At 36.6% G+C, this 18,191-nt stretch overlaps 1 protein-coding gene across 8 annotated transcripts in view; it reads right to left on the reverse strand.

The window, feature by feature from the left end:
- The window catches only part of STAU2 (staufen double-stranded RNA binding protein 2), a 308,834-nt gene that overhangs the window by 135,947 nt on the left and 154,696 nt on the right, over positions 1–18,191 (reverse strand). The gene's annotated exons all lie outside the window — the stretch shown is intronic.

Raw genomic sequence — 18,191 nt, forward strand, 5'->3', positions numbered from 1 at the left:
TATTTGATTACTGCACAGATAAACTTTCTCTCATGTGACCACCTCAGGCCCAAGCCTTTTTTCCTGTTGGCTTTGACCTCAGTTTTGCTCATGGCCTTGGAAGGTATCCCCTTGCTCAGGCTTGTTATATCTGTTATATTTACCCTCTATCTGAAGATGTCCTGAACCCATTCTCCCATCATCTATCTTCTGTTCCTGATTTTGCCTTTAATACTCCCATCTTAATACTGTCGATCTGAAACCACTGTACGTGGCTACACCGCAGGTACAACACTGGCACTACTCTAGCTCTTTACACGCATTATCTCATTTAAACCCCACAACAACCATATGAAATGGATTTTTATTTCTCTATATTATAGATGAAAAAACTGAAGCACAGAGAAGTCACAAAACACAGCCAAGGTCGTATGGATAATGATTAGCAACGCTAGACTTTAACTCCAGGTAGTCTGCCACTAGAGCTTGGATACTTAAACATTACCTTGAATGGCCCCCTGAAAGAACCAGAAGAGCACAAAATGCAATGTCCAGCCAGTTCCAAACACCTAGGTTTAATCCAGGAAGTAAACTCCAAGCCCGAGGTTGACCCAGATCGGTTCCACGGTTGACCAATGTCATCATGGTTGCTCTTAGATGTTCCAGAGATTGCCTCACCAAAATCTCCCCTAGATTATACAATGTTCATACAGGATTTTAAAAGCCCCAACTTGCCAGGGACTGCGACATCTTACACATAAGGAATGCCAGGCCATGGTGCCCTTCCTTTTTACTTGTTTTCGCCATTAGGTTTACGCTTCTCTCAAATAGGTGTGTAAACCCTCCAGCACGCAAAGCCTCCTGCAGCATTTTCCTGGAGCTCCAGTTCTTACTGGAAGAGCTGAAGAGGACATTTTGAATTGAGATCTCTTAAAAGGTCTCATCATATGTATAGATACACAAACTCAGCAGAACCTGGCCTTTTGATGTTCACTAACATCATAACTCTCCCAGAGGCTGAAGAACATAAATGAGTAGTAAGTGGTATCAGGGGTATCAGAACAACAGGGCAAGTCAACGGAGCAAGAAAGATAATGTCACTTCACTGGTACAAGTGGTTAATATTAGTCTATAAAGAGGGATTTCTCTGCAAGTCTGTGGAATGAACACATAGCTATTGCTTAATAAAATGAACTTGTCACTTTTTATACCAAAGCTCTGAGAGAGAAATCTTACTGCTTGTTTCCATAAACTACCTTGAATTCTTGCCACAATACTGTTGGACTAAATGTTCTGTTTATAAATACTCAAATACCCAACAGTACTCAGGTCTACTTCTGTCACAGTGAGTTTTTCGTAACAAAAAGTTGTAATTCACACAGAGGTAAAATACTTTAGTAAATGAAAGAAAGAGCAGAAACGGTGGTGGGTTCTTCGGACTGAGATTTAACACGTGTGGGTAGACTCTGCTCCTATGTAGACACCATCAAGGATGACTCACCACATTCTAAGAAGAAAATCAATTATTTGTATGTGTTTTGAAAGCTGATGTCTCAGAATTTTATTCCTTCTCTGATCAGACATTTTGTTTAGTACTACCTCAGAAGACAGAGTCCTGCTTCCTGACTGGCATCAATTATCTTAAAACACACCCCAGTTTTTGAGGGTGTGTGCCTGCCAATTTAGAACTGGATATCTCAAAAGTTACTTGGTTGCTACTGGCAAAATAGATTCTTAATGAGTTTTATTTTAATCTTCTCTTGTCCAAAGTTTCCAGTGGCAGCCAGGTATAAATACATTATGTGACTGGTTTTCCTGTTGTAAAAGTAAAGTCCACCTCTCCTAGCATTTGCTACTCACTGAATTTCCCTTGTGTGTCCTGATGGTGGCAAAATCTCATCATTCTAATCTGTTTAAAAAACCTTATCTTTAAAGTTTCAAAAAATTATAATTGAAAAATCCCTAAAACCTGGAAAATAAACTGCTGGTTCAAAACAGGAAATTTGAGAAAAGAATGAGCAAAAACAGCAAGATTTATCAGTTTGATAGTGATTTTAAAAAGGCATTTATATGAAAACTCACAAAATCCAGGTAAGGTCTGTAGTCTAGTTCATTGTATCATACCTGTGTCAATTTCCTCGTTTCGATAATGTACTATAATTACGTAAGATGTCACCACTGGGAGAAGCTGAGCGATGGGTACACACAACCTCTCTGTACCATTTTTACAACTTTAAAAAGTTTAAAAAACCCAACTACATGAAAGCATTGTTATGCTGCTCTGGGCATCTCCCAAAACAGAGGTTCTAGAACAAAGCAGTGCTGAGACCTCAAGGTGGGGAGGACCTTGAGGGCTCCAGCTTTGACCACTAATGTGCCTAATGTGCAGCCCTGGCTCCCCAGGCTCTGGCTGCTTGACCTCTGGTTCCGTGAGAGTAAGGGAGAACCTGATGGGGGTGTGGGCCCCATGGCTGGGATTCTGTTCTTTGCCAGGGAAGCTTGAGGTCATTTATTAGGTGAGACTACATGCGACCCAAGAAAGAACCTACTGGACCACCATGGCCATCCTCCTGGAGTGGAGGGATAGACAATCCATCCTCTGCATGATCTTTAAGCTGCTAGGCTGTTTGGAACTTAGAAATCCCTCCTTCCCATGGCCCTGCTGTTGAGATGAATGAAACGGGGATATTTTGGTGGGACCCCACTTCTCTCTTCCCACACAGCTCGTTATCTAGCTAGTCTTCCAGTGGAGGGCCTTGGGTCCCTAGCCCTGCCTGATTTTTAAGCAACTATTTAAATGGAGACAAAAATTAATAATGCAAAATTTGAGGGAAACTCTTCTGAAAATTAAACTAAGAAAGGAAATGCTGGATAAAAGCAATAAATGAAAAAGTAAAACAAACAGGTAAATAATTTGTTAGAAGTTCCTTTTTTAAGGTCAGTTTCAGAATCACCTTGGAAGGTGAAGTCTCAACTAGCGAAAATCTGGTCACATCTTATGGTATAGATGAGACTAAACCTATCTGGATTAAAAGAAACAGCTACATTTAAAAAAAGAGTCATTATTGAATGAATGAACAAAATGATGTATTTTAATGTACTCAAAAAGCATAACCTAAATCAGTGGTGAAAATTAACCTGGTTCTTGCCCTTGAGTTGGATGAAAGCACTGATTTTGTTAATTCATGTATTTTATTGGTCTTTTTTTTTTTTTTGCTACATTTAACATGATGTATGTGAAAAGTTATTATTTTGGTGAACGCTTATGAACAAAACTACTGACAAAGAACTTTTTGGAAGATATGCAAGTCTTGTGGTGAGCACAGTACCAAGAAGGAAAAGTGCTTAGTCCATTCCTGATCCACAAAGGTGGAACCCCAGGGCAGAGGCCTGACAGGACAGCATGATGCAGCAGCCAGCACACCTAAAAGAGACTGTGCCTTGACTGTAGCAGCTGTGCAATCTGGGGGGAGGGAACAAAATGGTAAATGATAAATTTTCTTTAATAAAACAGAAACAACAATAACAGCAACAAAAGAGTTTTTATGAATATTCATCTTTTCATTTTTTAAGAAACCAATTTGAAATGAACTGGGCAATGCCTTTGGAAAGCTGGTTCTATTACACAAATGTACACTAGCTTAGCCAAAGAAAGGGGCCAGTCAGAGTTTTCAAACCCACGGTTGAATTGTTATTTTTTCTTTAAAAGAGAAAAATAAAAAGTATATAATTACAAAGGACAGGACCCTGAGTATGGTGAATAAACTCACCATTCATCTTAATAGTAAAGAAGGTCTCACTTAGTTGGCTTATGTAGCAGAAATGTGTTCAAAGCTCAACATTTTCCATAAAGATAGAACTGTGAATATTTCTACTGAGCAGGACAAAACTTCTGCGGTGATAATGAAGTGTGAGAGCAGCTTGTGAAGACAATGAGTCGTGTTCAATTATTAAGTTTATTCAAATGGGACAAAAACATTGCTGGTAAAATAAAGATCATCCTCATTAGTTGTCTTTCTTCACAGGAAAAAATCCATTAGTGACTATTTCCCTAAGACTGTAAAAAAGACTAAAAAACAGATTATGTAAACTGCCACATGACACAAATGACCAATCCCTCAGCAGGAAGAAACACATACTGAAATGCCTAACACAGCAGCCCCAACAGTATCCTTCTGCTAGCATCCTGAGCCTCTGTTACAGAGAGCTCACAAAACAGTCATAATTATAGGTAAAACTCATGCAGTCCTTACTAGATAGCAGGCTTTGCATACATTAGCTCAGTAATCCTCACAATGACCCTATGAAGCAGGGATTATGATCCCACCCCATGGTCTCAGTGAAGACCACACAGGGAGCCTAGACTTCTACCCCAATCTGGCAGTAACGAGTGGTGTCAGAAGAGGAAGAGTGGAGAGTCAGGACTTTGATCATCACCTAGTGGTAACAAGGTTATCCCCACTGTGGTTCCAGTGAACACCATGTAGGGACCAGAATTCCTACTCCATCCAGCAGTAACAAGGAGTCCCCCACCTTGGGCACCAAAGGAATCAGAGTGTGGAAACTGAACTAGAATTCTAAAAAGTGATCAAGTAACCCACAGGGAGTAAGAAAAAGAAAAGAAAACAAAAGAATAGAATAAGTAAATAGGGACTTCCCTGGTGGTGCAGTGGTTAAGAATCTGCCTTGCCAATGCAAGAGACACAGGTTCGAGCCCTGGTCCGGGAAGATCCCACATGCCGCGGAGCAACTAAGCCCGTGCGCCACAACTACTGAGCCTGCGCTCTAGGGCCCATGAGCCAAAACTACTGAGCCCATGTGCCAAAACTACTGAAGCCCACGTGCCTAGAGCCCATGCTCCACAAAAAGAGAAGCCACTGCAATGAGAAGCCTGCGCACCACACCGAAGCGTAGCCCCTGCCTGCCACAACTAGAGAAAGCCCGCACGCAGCAACGAAGACCCAATGCAGCCAAAAATAAATAAATAAATAATTTTTTTAAAAAACCTACTTTAAAAAAAAAAGAATAAGTAAATAAGATGTCAGACTTAAGTCTTAACATATCAATAATTACATTAAATATAAATGATCTAAATATACCAATTAAAAGGAGATTGGCAGAGTAGATTAAAAATATGACCCAACTACATGCTGCCTAAAAGAAATTCACTTCAAATATAATTATATAGGCAAGCTGAGAGTAAAAGGATGAAGAAAAAAGACATATCTTATAACTATTAATCAAAAGAAAGCAGGACATTCTATTTCCAAATGATGACATGTGGAGATCTATGGACCCACCCCAACAAACAACCAAAACTAGAGAATATTCATTTTAAAATATTTTTAAGTTCCTGGAAATTGAATGTAAGGGCATATAACAAATAAAACATTCTCCCATGTAATAGAGAATTTGGCTGGACTTTGTCCCCACTTCCTGCGAGACAGCCTCTAAATCCTTAGAATTTCATGAGTGACAGGAGTGTCTTTGTTATTCATGGTGCACCCCTTGGACCACGTCAGAGTTTATGCCAACAAGATGACTCAGAATGGGGGATGGTTATGTCAGAAAGACCAACTATGTGATTAAAGGGTTGGAGCTTTGAGTCCCATGGTAGCAGCCCAACCTCTGAGGAGGGGAGGCGGGTTGGAGATTGTTATCAACGTCATGGCCAATGACTCAATCAGTTATGCCTGTGAAATAAATGCCCACAAAAATTGCACAACTCTGGAAACTGAGTGCCTAGCAGGCAATACTCTGTGCATATTACACATCACTGAGTAGGGAGTGACACATTCCTGACTCCATGGGAAAAGGACATCAAAAAAAGTATACCAGAAGCTTTGTGTTTGGGACCCTCCAGATCTTACCCTATGTGTCTCTTTCTTTTAGCTGGTTCTGATTTGAATCATTTTTGCTATAACAATACTGTAATCATAAGTATAAGACTTTCCTAAGTTCTGTGAGTCATTCTAGTGAATTATCAAATCTAAAGGGTAGTGGGAAGCCTTGAATTTATAGCCAGTTGGTCAGAAGTGAGGGTGGCTTTGGAAATCCTCCCAATAGTGGCTGGTGTCTGAAGTGAAGCAGTCTTGTAGAGGACTATGCCCTCAACCTGTGACACCTAGCCTAGCTCCAGGTTTTGCATCAGAAGTCATCGCACATTTATTCAGGAAAATCTAACAAATCTCAGTAAGAATAAAAGTCTTTGGCACTTGAGCCATGACCCATTCCGTCCACCACATGCAGCTACAAAGATGGGGCTTTTTCTCCTCAACCGCCTATAAGTAATATGGTATCTCACCAGAACGGCAGGCCACCAGAATTTCTCACTTCCCCCAGCTCCAAGCTTCAAAAGTTAAATTCCTCATGTATACAGACAAAAAGTCAGGCAATCCCTTCTTCCACCCAGCCACCACTCATACAGTGAAAGCTCCACACAGGCACAGCAGGCTGAGAACACTTGAGAACTGACTGCTCTCTCCTCAGCTTGCTCATAGGATGGAAGTTCATGTCAGAAAAGGCAAACCAAGAACACCAGAGATTACCTCCCCTGACCAACACCCTGCTCACAAAGCAGGGGTGTCACTCTCAGAGAATTGGGCCACTGTCCCCATTCCCACTCCAGAACAGTGACTCAGAATTCTGCCCAGGGGTGAGGTAGTCCGTAAGAACAGAGCTCTGAAGCTTTACCAAAGGAAGTGACTTTATTTTAAATGGAATGTAGGGAAGTTCAAGCCTAAGGGCACTCTTGAAAACACTGGAGATTTGGGTGCTAAGCAATTCACAGGAGTCCAGTAGCTTCATGAAAGCAGCAGCAAGTTCCAACGTAAACCAGCTAATTTCCCAGAAAGAACCAGGGAAAGAGACAGCTAAGAAGAATGCCCCTAGGGACAGAACAAATCTGAAATACTGGCCTCAAAAACTATCCTGAAAAGGGACCAAATTTAATTGTATCAGAATGAGAGCAATTTATGTTCTAAGAAAACAATAGGGCTATATGCCGCAATTAGTGGAGCCTAACAGCTGAGTGTTATATCATAATAGAGGCAAAAAGCTTAACAGATCAGAAAGAGAACAAAAGAGAGCTCTACTAAATCTGCCATTCCATGTGACCATGAGCATGCTAAAGATGCTCCCTCTGAGACTTGACAACCAGAGGCTTCATTCTGCAAGAGAAATAAACTTCATAAAAATAGTGCGTAGCAGAAATTAAGGAAACAATATTTATGAAGGACAAATTCTGAAAAATAAAAATTTGGGGTCAGAGTGAATACATTAAAAAAAATAGTCCAGCTTTTCCTCTAAAATCAGGAACAAGGCAAGAATCCCTATTTCTGACACTTCTATTCAACAAATACTGGAATTTCTAACCAGAGGAATTAGGCAAGAAAAAGAAATAAAAAGCATGCAAACTGGAAAAGAAGAAGAAAATTATCTCTATTTGCAGATTATATAATCTTATATATAGAAAACATGAAAGATTCCACACAAAAAAAACCTGCTAGAACTAATCAATGAATTCAGCAAAGTAGCAATACATAGTCAACAGACAAAAATCAGTTGTTTTTCTATACACTAACAATAAACAATCTGAAAAGGAAATTACAAAAACAATTACATTTACAATAGCATCAAAAAGAATAAAATATTTAGGAATTTTCTTAACCAAGAAGGTAAAAACTTATACACTGAAAATTACAAAATACTGCTGAAAGAAATGAAAGAACACACAAATAAATGAAAAGAGATCCTGTGTTCATGGATTGTGAAATGTAATATTATTAAAATGTTCATACTACCAAAACAATCTATCGATTCAATGCCATTCCTATCTAAATCTCAGTGGCATTTTTTTACAGAAATTTTTTAAAATCCTAAATTTCATATGGAACTACAAAAGACCTTGAATAGCCAAATCAATCTTGAGAAAGAAGAAAAAAGCTGGAGGCATCACACTTACTGATTTCAAAATATATTAGAAAGCTACAGTAATCAAAACACTAGAATACTGGCATAAATACAGACACACAGACCAATGGAACAGATTAGAGAGCCTAGAAATAATACACATATATGGTCAACTGATCTTCAACAATGGTGCCAAGACTACCTAATGAGGAAAGAACAGTTTCTTTAACAAATGGGGAAACTGGATGTCCACATGCAAAAGGATGGAATTGGATCCTTATTTTACACCATACACAAAAATCAACTCAAAATGGATTAAAGACTTAAACATAAGACCCAAAACTATAATACTCCTAGAAGAAAACATAGGGGAAAAGTTTTATAACATTTGTCTAGGCAATGATTTCTTAGATGTGATACCAAAAGCACAGGCCAAAAAATGCAAAAATAGACCAAGTGGGATGATGTCAAACTAAAATGCTTCTGCACAGAAAAGGAAACAATGAACAGTGTGAAAAGGCAATCTATGGAATGACAGAAAATACCTGCAAACCATCTATCTTATAATGAGTTAATATCCAAAATATATAAGGAACTCCTGCAATTTAATAGCAAGAAGACTAATAACCTGGTTAAAAATGTGCAAAGAAAGAACTTGAACAGACACTTCTTCAAAGAAGACATACAAATGGTCAACAGATATGAAAAGATGCCCAACATCACTGATGATTAGAGAAATGCAAATGCAAAACCACAATGAAGTATGACTTCACACCTGGTAGGATGGCCATTATTTTAACAAAAAGGAAATAAGTGTTGACAAAGGTATGGAGAAACTGGAACCCTTGTGCACTGTTGGTGGGAATATAAACTGGTGTAGCCACTACGGATAGAGCTACCTCAAAAAATTACAAAAAGAGCTACCACATGAAACAGCAATCCCACTTGCGGGTATTTATCCATAAGAACCTGAAAACAAGTTCTCAAAGAGATATTTGCACTCTAGTGTTCACTGCAGCATTATTCACAACAGTCAGGAAGTGGAAATAATCTAAATGCCCATCAATGGTTGAATGGATAAAGACAGTGTGGTTTATACACATCATAGAATATTATTCAGTCATAAAAAAGAATGAAATCCCATCATATGCAACAACACGAATGAACCTTGAGGAGATGATGTTAAGTGATATAAGCCAGTCACAGAACGACAAAACTACTTGATTTCACATAGATGAGGTATATAAAGTAGTCAAACTCATAGAAATCAGAAGCAGAATGATAGAGAGGAAACGGAGAGTTGCTATTCAATGAGTACAGAGTTTCAGTCATGCAAGATGAAAAAGTTCTAGAGATCTGCTGTACAACATTGTGCTTACAGTTAACACTATTGTACTATACACTTAAAAACTGTTAAGAGAAAATGGAACAGATGAACCGGTGTGCACGGCAGAAATAGAGACACAGATGTAGAGAACAAATATATGGACACCAAGGGGGGAAAGTCAGGGGTGGGGGAGGGGCGGTGGTGGGATGAATTGGGAGATTGGGATTGACATATACTAATATGTATAAAATAGATAACTAATAAGAACCCGCTGTATAAAAAAATAAATAAAATAAAATTCAAAAAAATAAATAAATAAAATAAAAATATGGATAGTAAATATCTTATATATCAACAATGAACAAGTGTAATTTGAAATTAAAAACACAATACCAGGGGCTTCCCTGGTGGTGCAGTGGTTGAGAATCTGCCTGCCAATGCGGGGGACACGGGTTCGAGCCCTGGTCTGGGAAGATCCCACATGCCACGGAGCAACTGGGCCCGTGAGCCACAATTACTGAGCCTGCACGTCTGGAGCCTGTGCTCCACAACAAGAGAGGCCGCGATAGTGAGAGGCCCATGCACCGCGATGAAGAGTGGCCCCTGCCTGCCACAAATAGAGAAAGCCCTCGCACAGAAACGAAGACCCAACACAGCCATAAATAAATTAAAAAACAAAAAACAAAAAAACCCACAATACCATTTATATTAGCACCTCCCAAAAATGTGATACTTAGGTATAAATCTAACAAAATATATACAGATCTGTACGAAGAAAACTACAAAACTCTGATGAACAAAATCAAGAAAAACTAAATAAATGAAGAGATATTCCATGTTCATGGATAAAAAGACTCAATATTGTCAAGATGTCAGTTCCTCCTAAATTGACGTATAGATTCAATGCAATCCCAATCAAAATCCCAGCAAGTTATTTTATGGATATCAACAAACTGATTCTAAAGTTTATATGGAGAGGCAAAAATCCTGTAATAGCCAAGCCTGTATTGAAGGTGAAGAACAAATCTGGAGGATTGATGCTACCCGACTTCAAGACTTACTACGAAGCTATAGTAATCGAGATAATGGATAATGTGGTACGGGTGAAAGAATAGACAAACAGATCAGTGGAACAGAAGAGAGAGCCCAGAAATGGACCCCCATAAATACAGTCAATTGATCTTTGACAAAGGAGCAAAGGCAATACAATGGAGCAAAGACAGTCTCTTCAACAAACAATGCTGGAATAACTGGACATCCACATGTAAAAAAATTAATCTAGACATAGACCTTACATCCTTCACAAAACTCATAGTAATATATGTAAAATGCAAAACTATAAAACTCCTAGAAGATAACATAGGACAAAATCTAGATGACCTTGGGTATGGTAATGACTTTTCAGATATAACACCAAAGACAAGATCCATGAAAAAAATAATTGATAAGCTGGACTTCGTTAAAATTAAAAACTTCTGCTCTACAAAAGACATTATCAAGAGAATTAGAAGTCACAGCCTGGGAGAAAATATTTGCAAAAGATACATTTAATAAAGGACTGTTATCCAAAATATTTTACAAGGATCTCCTAAAACTCAAAAATAAGATATCAAACAACCCATTTTAAAAATGAGCCAAAAACCTTAACAGACACCTCACCAAAGAAGATACACAGATGGCAAATAACCATATGAAGAGATGCTTCATATCCTATGTCATCAGGGAAATGCAAATAAAAACAACCAGATATCACTACACACCTATTAGAATGGCCAAAATCTGAAACACTGACATCACCACCAAATGCTGGTCGGGAGTTAAAGCAACTCCAACTCACTGTCGATAGGAATGCACAATGGTACAGCCACTCTGGTAGGTAGTTTGGTGGTTTCTTACAAAAGTAAACATACTCTTACCAGCAATCATGTTTCCTGGCATCTATTCAAAGAAGTTAAAAACTTATGTCCCCGTAAAAATCTGCACACAGATGTTTTTAACAGCCTTATTCATAATTGCCAAAACTTAGAAGCAACCAAGATGTCCCTCAGTAGGTGAATAAACTGTGATACACCCAGACAATGAAATATTACTCAGAGCTAAAAAGAAATGAGTTATCAGTCATGAAAAGACATGGAGGAACCTTAAATGCTTATCACCATGTGAAAGAAGCCAGTTTTAAAAGGTTACAGATCTGTGATTCCAACTACATGAGATCCTGGAAAAGGCAAAACTATGGAGACAATAAGAAAAACAGTGGTTGTCAGGGGTGAAGGGAGGTAGGGAGAGAGAAAAAGACAAAGTACAAAAGATTTTTAGGGCAGTGAAAATATTCCGTATGATATTGTAATGATGGATATATATCATTACACATTTGTCCAAACCTATAAAATGTACCTAAGGTTCACTATGGACTTCGAGTGATCATGATATGTCAATGTAGGTTCATCCTTTGTAAAAAAAACAAAATGTACCACCTAGTGAGTTATGTTGATAATGTGAAAGGTTATGCATATATGGGGACAGGGTTTATATGAGAAATCTCTGTATCTCCCTCTCAATTTTGTTGTAAATCTAGACCTGCTCTTAAAAACTAAAATTTTTTTAGAGTAGCAAAAAAAAAAAAATGTGTACTAGCACAAAATGTAACAAAGAAAAGATGACACAGTTCAGTGGTAAATGTGCTCCACTGAAGCCTTAGCTATCAGAGTTCAAGTTGCAGATTGTCTCTTTACCTTGTTTCCTTCAACTGTAAAATGAATTAGACTAGAACCTGCAAATCTCTTTCAGCTCTAAAAGTCTATGAATCATCTTAACACAAACCAGAAAGCTTGGAATAAAACAATACACTTGAATAACATCACCCCAAAAGCCTGTGAGTGTTTTTAAAAATGGACTATTACTAAATTTTTTAAGTCTTAAGAAAAGTCATGTAAAGCAGATGGCTGTTCCATTGTGAAAACAAACACTGCACATGCTTCCTCAGCCATTTTAGTGTTTTTACATGATCCACCCAAATATCAAACTGGTATCTGAAACAATAATTTGGACATTTTCCACGTTATGAAACATCCTAAATGTTTTTTTTTTTAAAGATTCTGGTACCTGATATATGAAACATTCTTTCAAGAAAATGCATACTTAATTTTAGTGGAATTTCTTTAAGAAAACATTATTCAAAATTTCCTTAATTATCAGCAAGTGATATATATAGAAATAAATGTTGTCTAGTGACAAATGCAGACCTCAGAATCAGAAGACACAAGTTCAAGTTTTCACTACCTCTAACTGACTGTCCTCAGGCAAGTTATAAAATCACCTGAGCCTCAATTTTCCTGTTTGTAAAATAAGAGATTGGATGTTCTCCAACCTTTTCACACTTAGGACTTTTGTCTTCTTTTTGTTCTATGCATACCATGTTTCAAGGATCTATCTTTCAGACAGACTGCATTTCTTTAGTAATAATAAATCATCTTCCTGTTCCTCCTACCAAACACTGCCAATCTGAGATTCAGAACAGTCTGAGATATGAATTCAGACATACATTGTTCTAACCCAAAGCAAAGCAATCTTATAAGAATGAACGCATTATTTCCATTAGGTTGTTGAAATACCAATAATGACACCTATTATTATATCGAGTGCAGCAACACCAAGCTGAGAACCACAAGTCTAGATGATATCTAAGACCATTAATACAGTGGGAAAAAAGTGAAAACACTTTTTTTCGTTTGTCCAAATATTAAACACTGACAATTTCAGGTACTGCACTATATGGTTTTATTTTTAAATAAAAAACAATAGATTTTTTTTTCAAATTACACTTTTCATTTTTTAAAAGTTCCCCCTCCTTTTCTAATGGGGGGAGGGGGAGTAGTTAACCACGTTTATATTACAGATTGACTAGCTTTTCAAGAAGCAATTTCAACTTTTAAAAACTTCGTTGAAATCACCAATAAAACAAAAAATAGTACAATGCAGTCTATAAATACTTTCTGAATGAATGAATGAATGCTACACTGATCATACACAGACGTTTTAGGGAGACTGTCGCCACTGCCTTTCTGAACCTAATGCCTTCAACCACACAGTTCCCTGCTGCTTCTTTTAGTGCTTTTAATTGGTGCTTTGACTACCCTTGCTCCTCTCATTTCTCATGTCAAGGAGATTTTTATCTTCTCAATTACTTATAATGCATGTAGTATGTGCAGAAAGATCATAGACCAAGCATATCTTCTTTCACATTTGTTTTAAACAAAGTTTAAGTTTACTCATGTTAAAACAAAATACTCAATGATTAAAACTGCTGCATAAATAGTCAAATGAATAGAAGAGAATAGAAAGTCCAGAATAATACCAAATGCATACAGAATCTTAGTGTAACAGTCAAGTCTCAGTGCAATGGGGATTGAAGTTGGATCCAACTTTCAGTATAAATCCCAGAGGGATCAAAGATTTAAGGACAAAAAATAAAACTATAAAAGTTCCAGAAAGTAACTTAAAAGGATTTTATATAATCTCAGAATGGGGAAGGCATTATTAACTATGCTAAGATTACAAATGCTATAAAAGATTATAAAAGAAAGGCCATTCAAATACATTAAAAAGAAAACCAAACTTTAAAAGAAAATTCCAGTTGGATAGGGAGGGTGGGAGGGAGACGCAAGAGGGAGGAGATATGGGGATATATGTATATGTATAGCTGATTCACTTTGTTATAAAGCAGAAACTAACACACCATCGTAAAGCAATTATACTCCAATAAAGATGTTACAAAAAATGAAAAATATTAAAAAAAAGAAAATTCCACCATAAACAAAGAGAACAAGAAAAAATTAGCAAGTCATATTATAAAGGCACACACACAAAGACACACACACACACGCTCTTTTCAAGTAAGGGGAAAAAAAGACCAACAATCTAATTTTAAAATGAGCAACAGATATAACTATATCATTGACATAAATAGTGTAGAAGTGAAAAAAAAGTATAGAAATGACTCATAAATGTACAAAAAATATACTCAATCCCACTCACAAAAGGAAAAATGCAAAATAAAGCTACACAGAATACCATAGTTTAGCTATCAGATTGGCAAATGTCCAGAAGTTTGAGAGCACCCTGTTACTGAAGCTGTGGGGAAACAGGAAATCCCATAAACTGCTAGTAGGAATGTAAACTGGGAAATCTCTATTGAGCATAATCTGGCATCATTTATCAAAAGTATAAGTGCACGTATTCTTTGACTTAGTATTTCCACTTGTAAGAATTTATCCAACAAATACACTAGCACACATTTAAAAGGATGTATGTATGAGGTTTTAGGCAGCAGTGTTATTTATAATATAAAAATACAGTAAACAATTCAAATGCCCATCAGTTCAAAACTAGTTAAATAATAAAGTCCTATACATTATCAACATGGAAGGATCTTCAGGACATATTGTTGAGTGAAAAGAAAATTATATAACAGTGTGTCTACAATGCTAGAGGATAAAATAATGCATATTTGAATTTGCTTCTATATGTATAAAAAGATTCTAGAGTAATATTAAAGAAACTAATCAAAAATTACTTGTTTGGGAGACAGGGTGGAAACTGTGCTAATGGGGACAAAAGCACAGGGAGATTTCTCACCTTTTCTGCATTTAAAATTTTTATCCACTCAAAAGACTAAGTAAAAATAGAAGAGAAAAATAAATAAGATTAACGATATAGTGGAATTTGAACTAAAGTCCAACTAAACTCATCATTAAAATGAATTCAGAGGTACAAAAGTGATTTAAAATGTTTCTACTTCTACTAGATACTTTGAAGGGCTCTCCACTCTTCCACTACAAAGCAAACAGTATTTCCTGTAAATCCGAAGGTACACATACCCTGTAATTCACAGAATCCACTCCTAGGTATGTTCCCAGAAACTCTTACATATGTGCACCAGGAGACATGCTCAAAAATGTTCACAGTAATACTGCTTATAATAACAAAATCCTGAAAATATCCCAAGTGGATTAATAGGAGAATAGATAAATCAATTCTAGAATATGCACACAGTGGATGAAATAACCATATGTTAACAAAATAAATTAATCTTAAATTATAATTTGAAGTGGGAGAAAAAAGTTCCAGAAAGTATACAGTATAATGTCATTTTTTCTAAAGTTAAAAAAGCAAAACTAAACAAATACTGTTAAGGACTCACACTTATTTGATAAAACTATATGAAATAAAGGGTGGGGTGACTATATATAAAATCCAGAGAGTGGTTACCTCAGGTGGGGAGAGGCAAGGTAGGCCAAGGGACAAGAAAGTGGTGAAGGTAACAACACTGGTAACGTTCTGGTCCTCAAATGCAGTAGTGGATTCGTAAGTGTTTATTTTATCATCATGCTTCATAACTTGTATGTGTTAAATTCATTATGTATCAAGTATTACCTATATTTTTTCATTAAAAATAATACACGTTTAACATTTCTTGGCAAATTATAATATATTATATGGGAGTTAAAAACCTCCATCTTTCTAGACAAGCTGATGAATGAGTACTTAGAAGAATTACCCTTATTTTATCCTATGTTTATTGTAGAATTTCTTTGATAACAGAGAAAATAATTTAGTAGTTCTTAATACTTCAACTTTCAGTCTCTGGGAGACTTTCATCTGTGTGTCACTGCTCTGCTCTGTTTTGGTTATAAGAATACTAGTTTTAAACACCTTTGATCCCCGCAGGGCTCTGAGAATAAGGAGCACATATTTCAGATTTCCAAAACAAACTTCAGAAACTGAAATTTCATTCAAACTTTAGAAAACTACTCATTTTCTCTTCTTAAAAAGTCATAAAAGTCTCCCCAAGTGGACTTAGGTATTCAGTAACTACCTCCATAGTGTTTAATATATACCATTTGTTTAAATTCAGCCAGATTGTGCAATTCAGGCCAAAGTTTGTGTATCTGTCAGTGTTTTAAATACACTTCAATTTTTTTCTGATTATAAACCTGTGTATGTTTATTATGGAAAAAATATTCTCTTATATTTTTCCATATCTTTTAGTTAAGCTTTAGAAAAAAATGGGCCTAAGCTTTGTATTCTTGTTTCTTCAGAAAGGCAGTGCTAATTCACAATCTTCTCAGCAGTAAGTGAGTACCTGTTTATTCAATGGCTAGAATCATCATTTTAAAATTCTTTTCAATTATATAGATGTGAAATTATATAACATTTATTTCTAATCTGGACTTTCCTGATTGTTGAACAGTTTTCATTATTTAATTTCTGGGTTTTTTAAAATGACTCCCTAAGTCCTTTGGCCATTTTTCTATTGGGAAGTTACTTAACCTGTAGGTGTCCTTTGGGTATATTTAACCCGGTGCTTATATGTGCTGCAAGTTATGCTTTCTGTTTGTCATTTGCCTTTTTATTTTCTTATGCTGTTCCCTGAATTCATTTTTAGTTTTTATGTATCTAAATCCATCTCTTTTTAAGTTATGATTTCATCCTTTGCTCTTATGCTTAAAAACACTCTCATACTGCAATCAATAAATGCATCCTTAAATGGTTCATATGGTTTCATTTTTTAAAAAACATGTATCTGAAATCTTTTTGTATGTAAAAATGTAAGTCAAACAAGTTTTTTAAATCATGAAAATTTTTAAATTCATTCAATCTTTCCCGAGAATATTTCAGAAAGATACACTGTGTTAATCTGATTACAGGGACTTCGCTGGTGGTCCAGTGGTAAAGAATCCGCTATGCAATGCAGGGGACACAGATTCAATCCCTGGTCAGGGAACTAAGATCCCACATGCCACGGGGTAACTAAGCCTGTGCGTCACAACTACTGAGCTCATGCGCTTCAACTAGAGAATCCATGCACTTCAACTAGAGAGTCCGCATGCCGCAAACTACAGAGCCCACGCGCACTGGAGCCCACGCGCCACAACTAGAGAGAAGCCCAAGTGCCGCAATGAGGAGCTCGTGCGCCACAACGAAAAGATCCCGCATGCCTCAACGAAGATCCCGTGTGCCTGCAACTAAGCCCTGACGCAACCTAAATAAATAAATTAATTAAATAAATAAATATTTTTAAAAATCTGATTAAAGACTTTCCTTCTAGTTTCAGATTATTTTTCCTTAAATGAATGGGCCCTTAACTACAAACTCAACTGGTATGCCTAAAACAGAAGCAAGTTTAACACTGTCTCTCATTCCCCTATTGAAATACCAATGGAATAAATCTAAACTAAGAAGGTAAAATACCATACTCAGAAAACTATAAGACACTGATGAAAGAAACTGAAGACAACACAGATGGAAAGATATACATGTTCATGGATTGGAAGAATTAATATTGTTAAAATGACCATACTACCCAAGGCAATCTACAAATCCAGTGAAATCCCTATCCAAGTGCCAATGGCATTTTTCACAGAACTAGAACAAATAATTCTAAAATCTGTATGGAAATACAAAAGACCCTGAATAGCTAAAACAACCTTGACAAAGAAGAACAAAGAACATGCTCCCTAATTTAAAACTATATTACAAAGCTACAGTAATCAAAACAGTAAGGTGGTACTAGCACAAAAGCAGAGACAAAGACCAATGGAACAGAATAGAGAGCTCAGAAATAAACCCACATACTTCTGGTCAATTAATCTATGACAAAGGAGGCAAGAATATACAATGGAGAAAAGAGAGTCTCTTCAATAAGTGGTGCTGGGAAAACTGGACACCTACATGTAAAAGAATGAAATCAGAACATTCTCTAACACCATATACAAAAATAAACTCAAATGAACTAAAGACCTAAATGTAAGAATGGAAACCATAAAACTCCTAGAAGAAAACATAGGTGGAATACTCTTTGACATAAATTGTAGCAACATATTTTTGGATCTGTCTCCTAAAGCAAAGGAAATAAAAGCAAAAATAAACAAATGGGATTTGATTAAACTCAAAAGCTTTTGCACAGTGAAGGAAA

The sequence above is a fragment of the Eubalaena glacialis genome, chromosome 17, assembly GCF_028564815.1.
Source record: "Eubalaena glacialis isolate mEubGla1 chromosome 17, mEubGla1.1.hap2.+ XY, whole genome shotgun sequence".
Lineage (NCBI taxonomy): Eukaryota > Metazoa > Chordata > Mammalia > Artiodactyla > Balaenidae > Eubalaena > Eubalaena glacialis.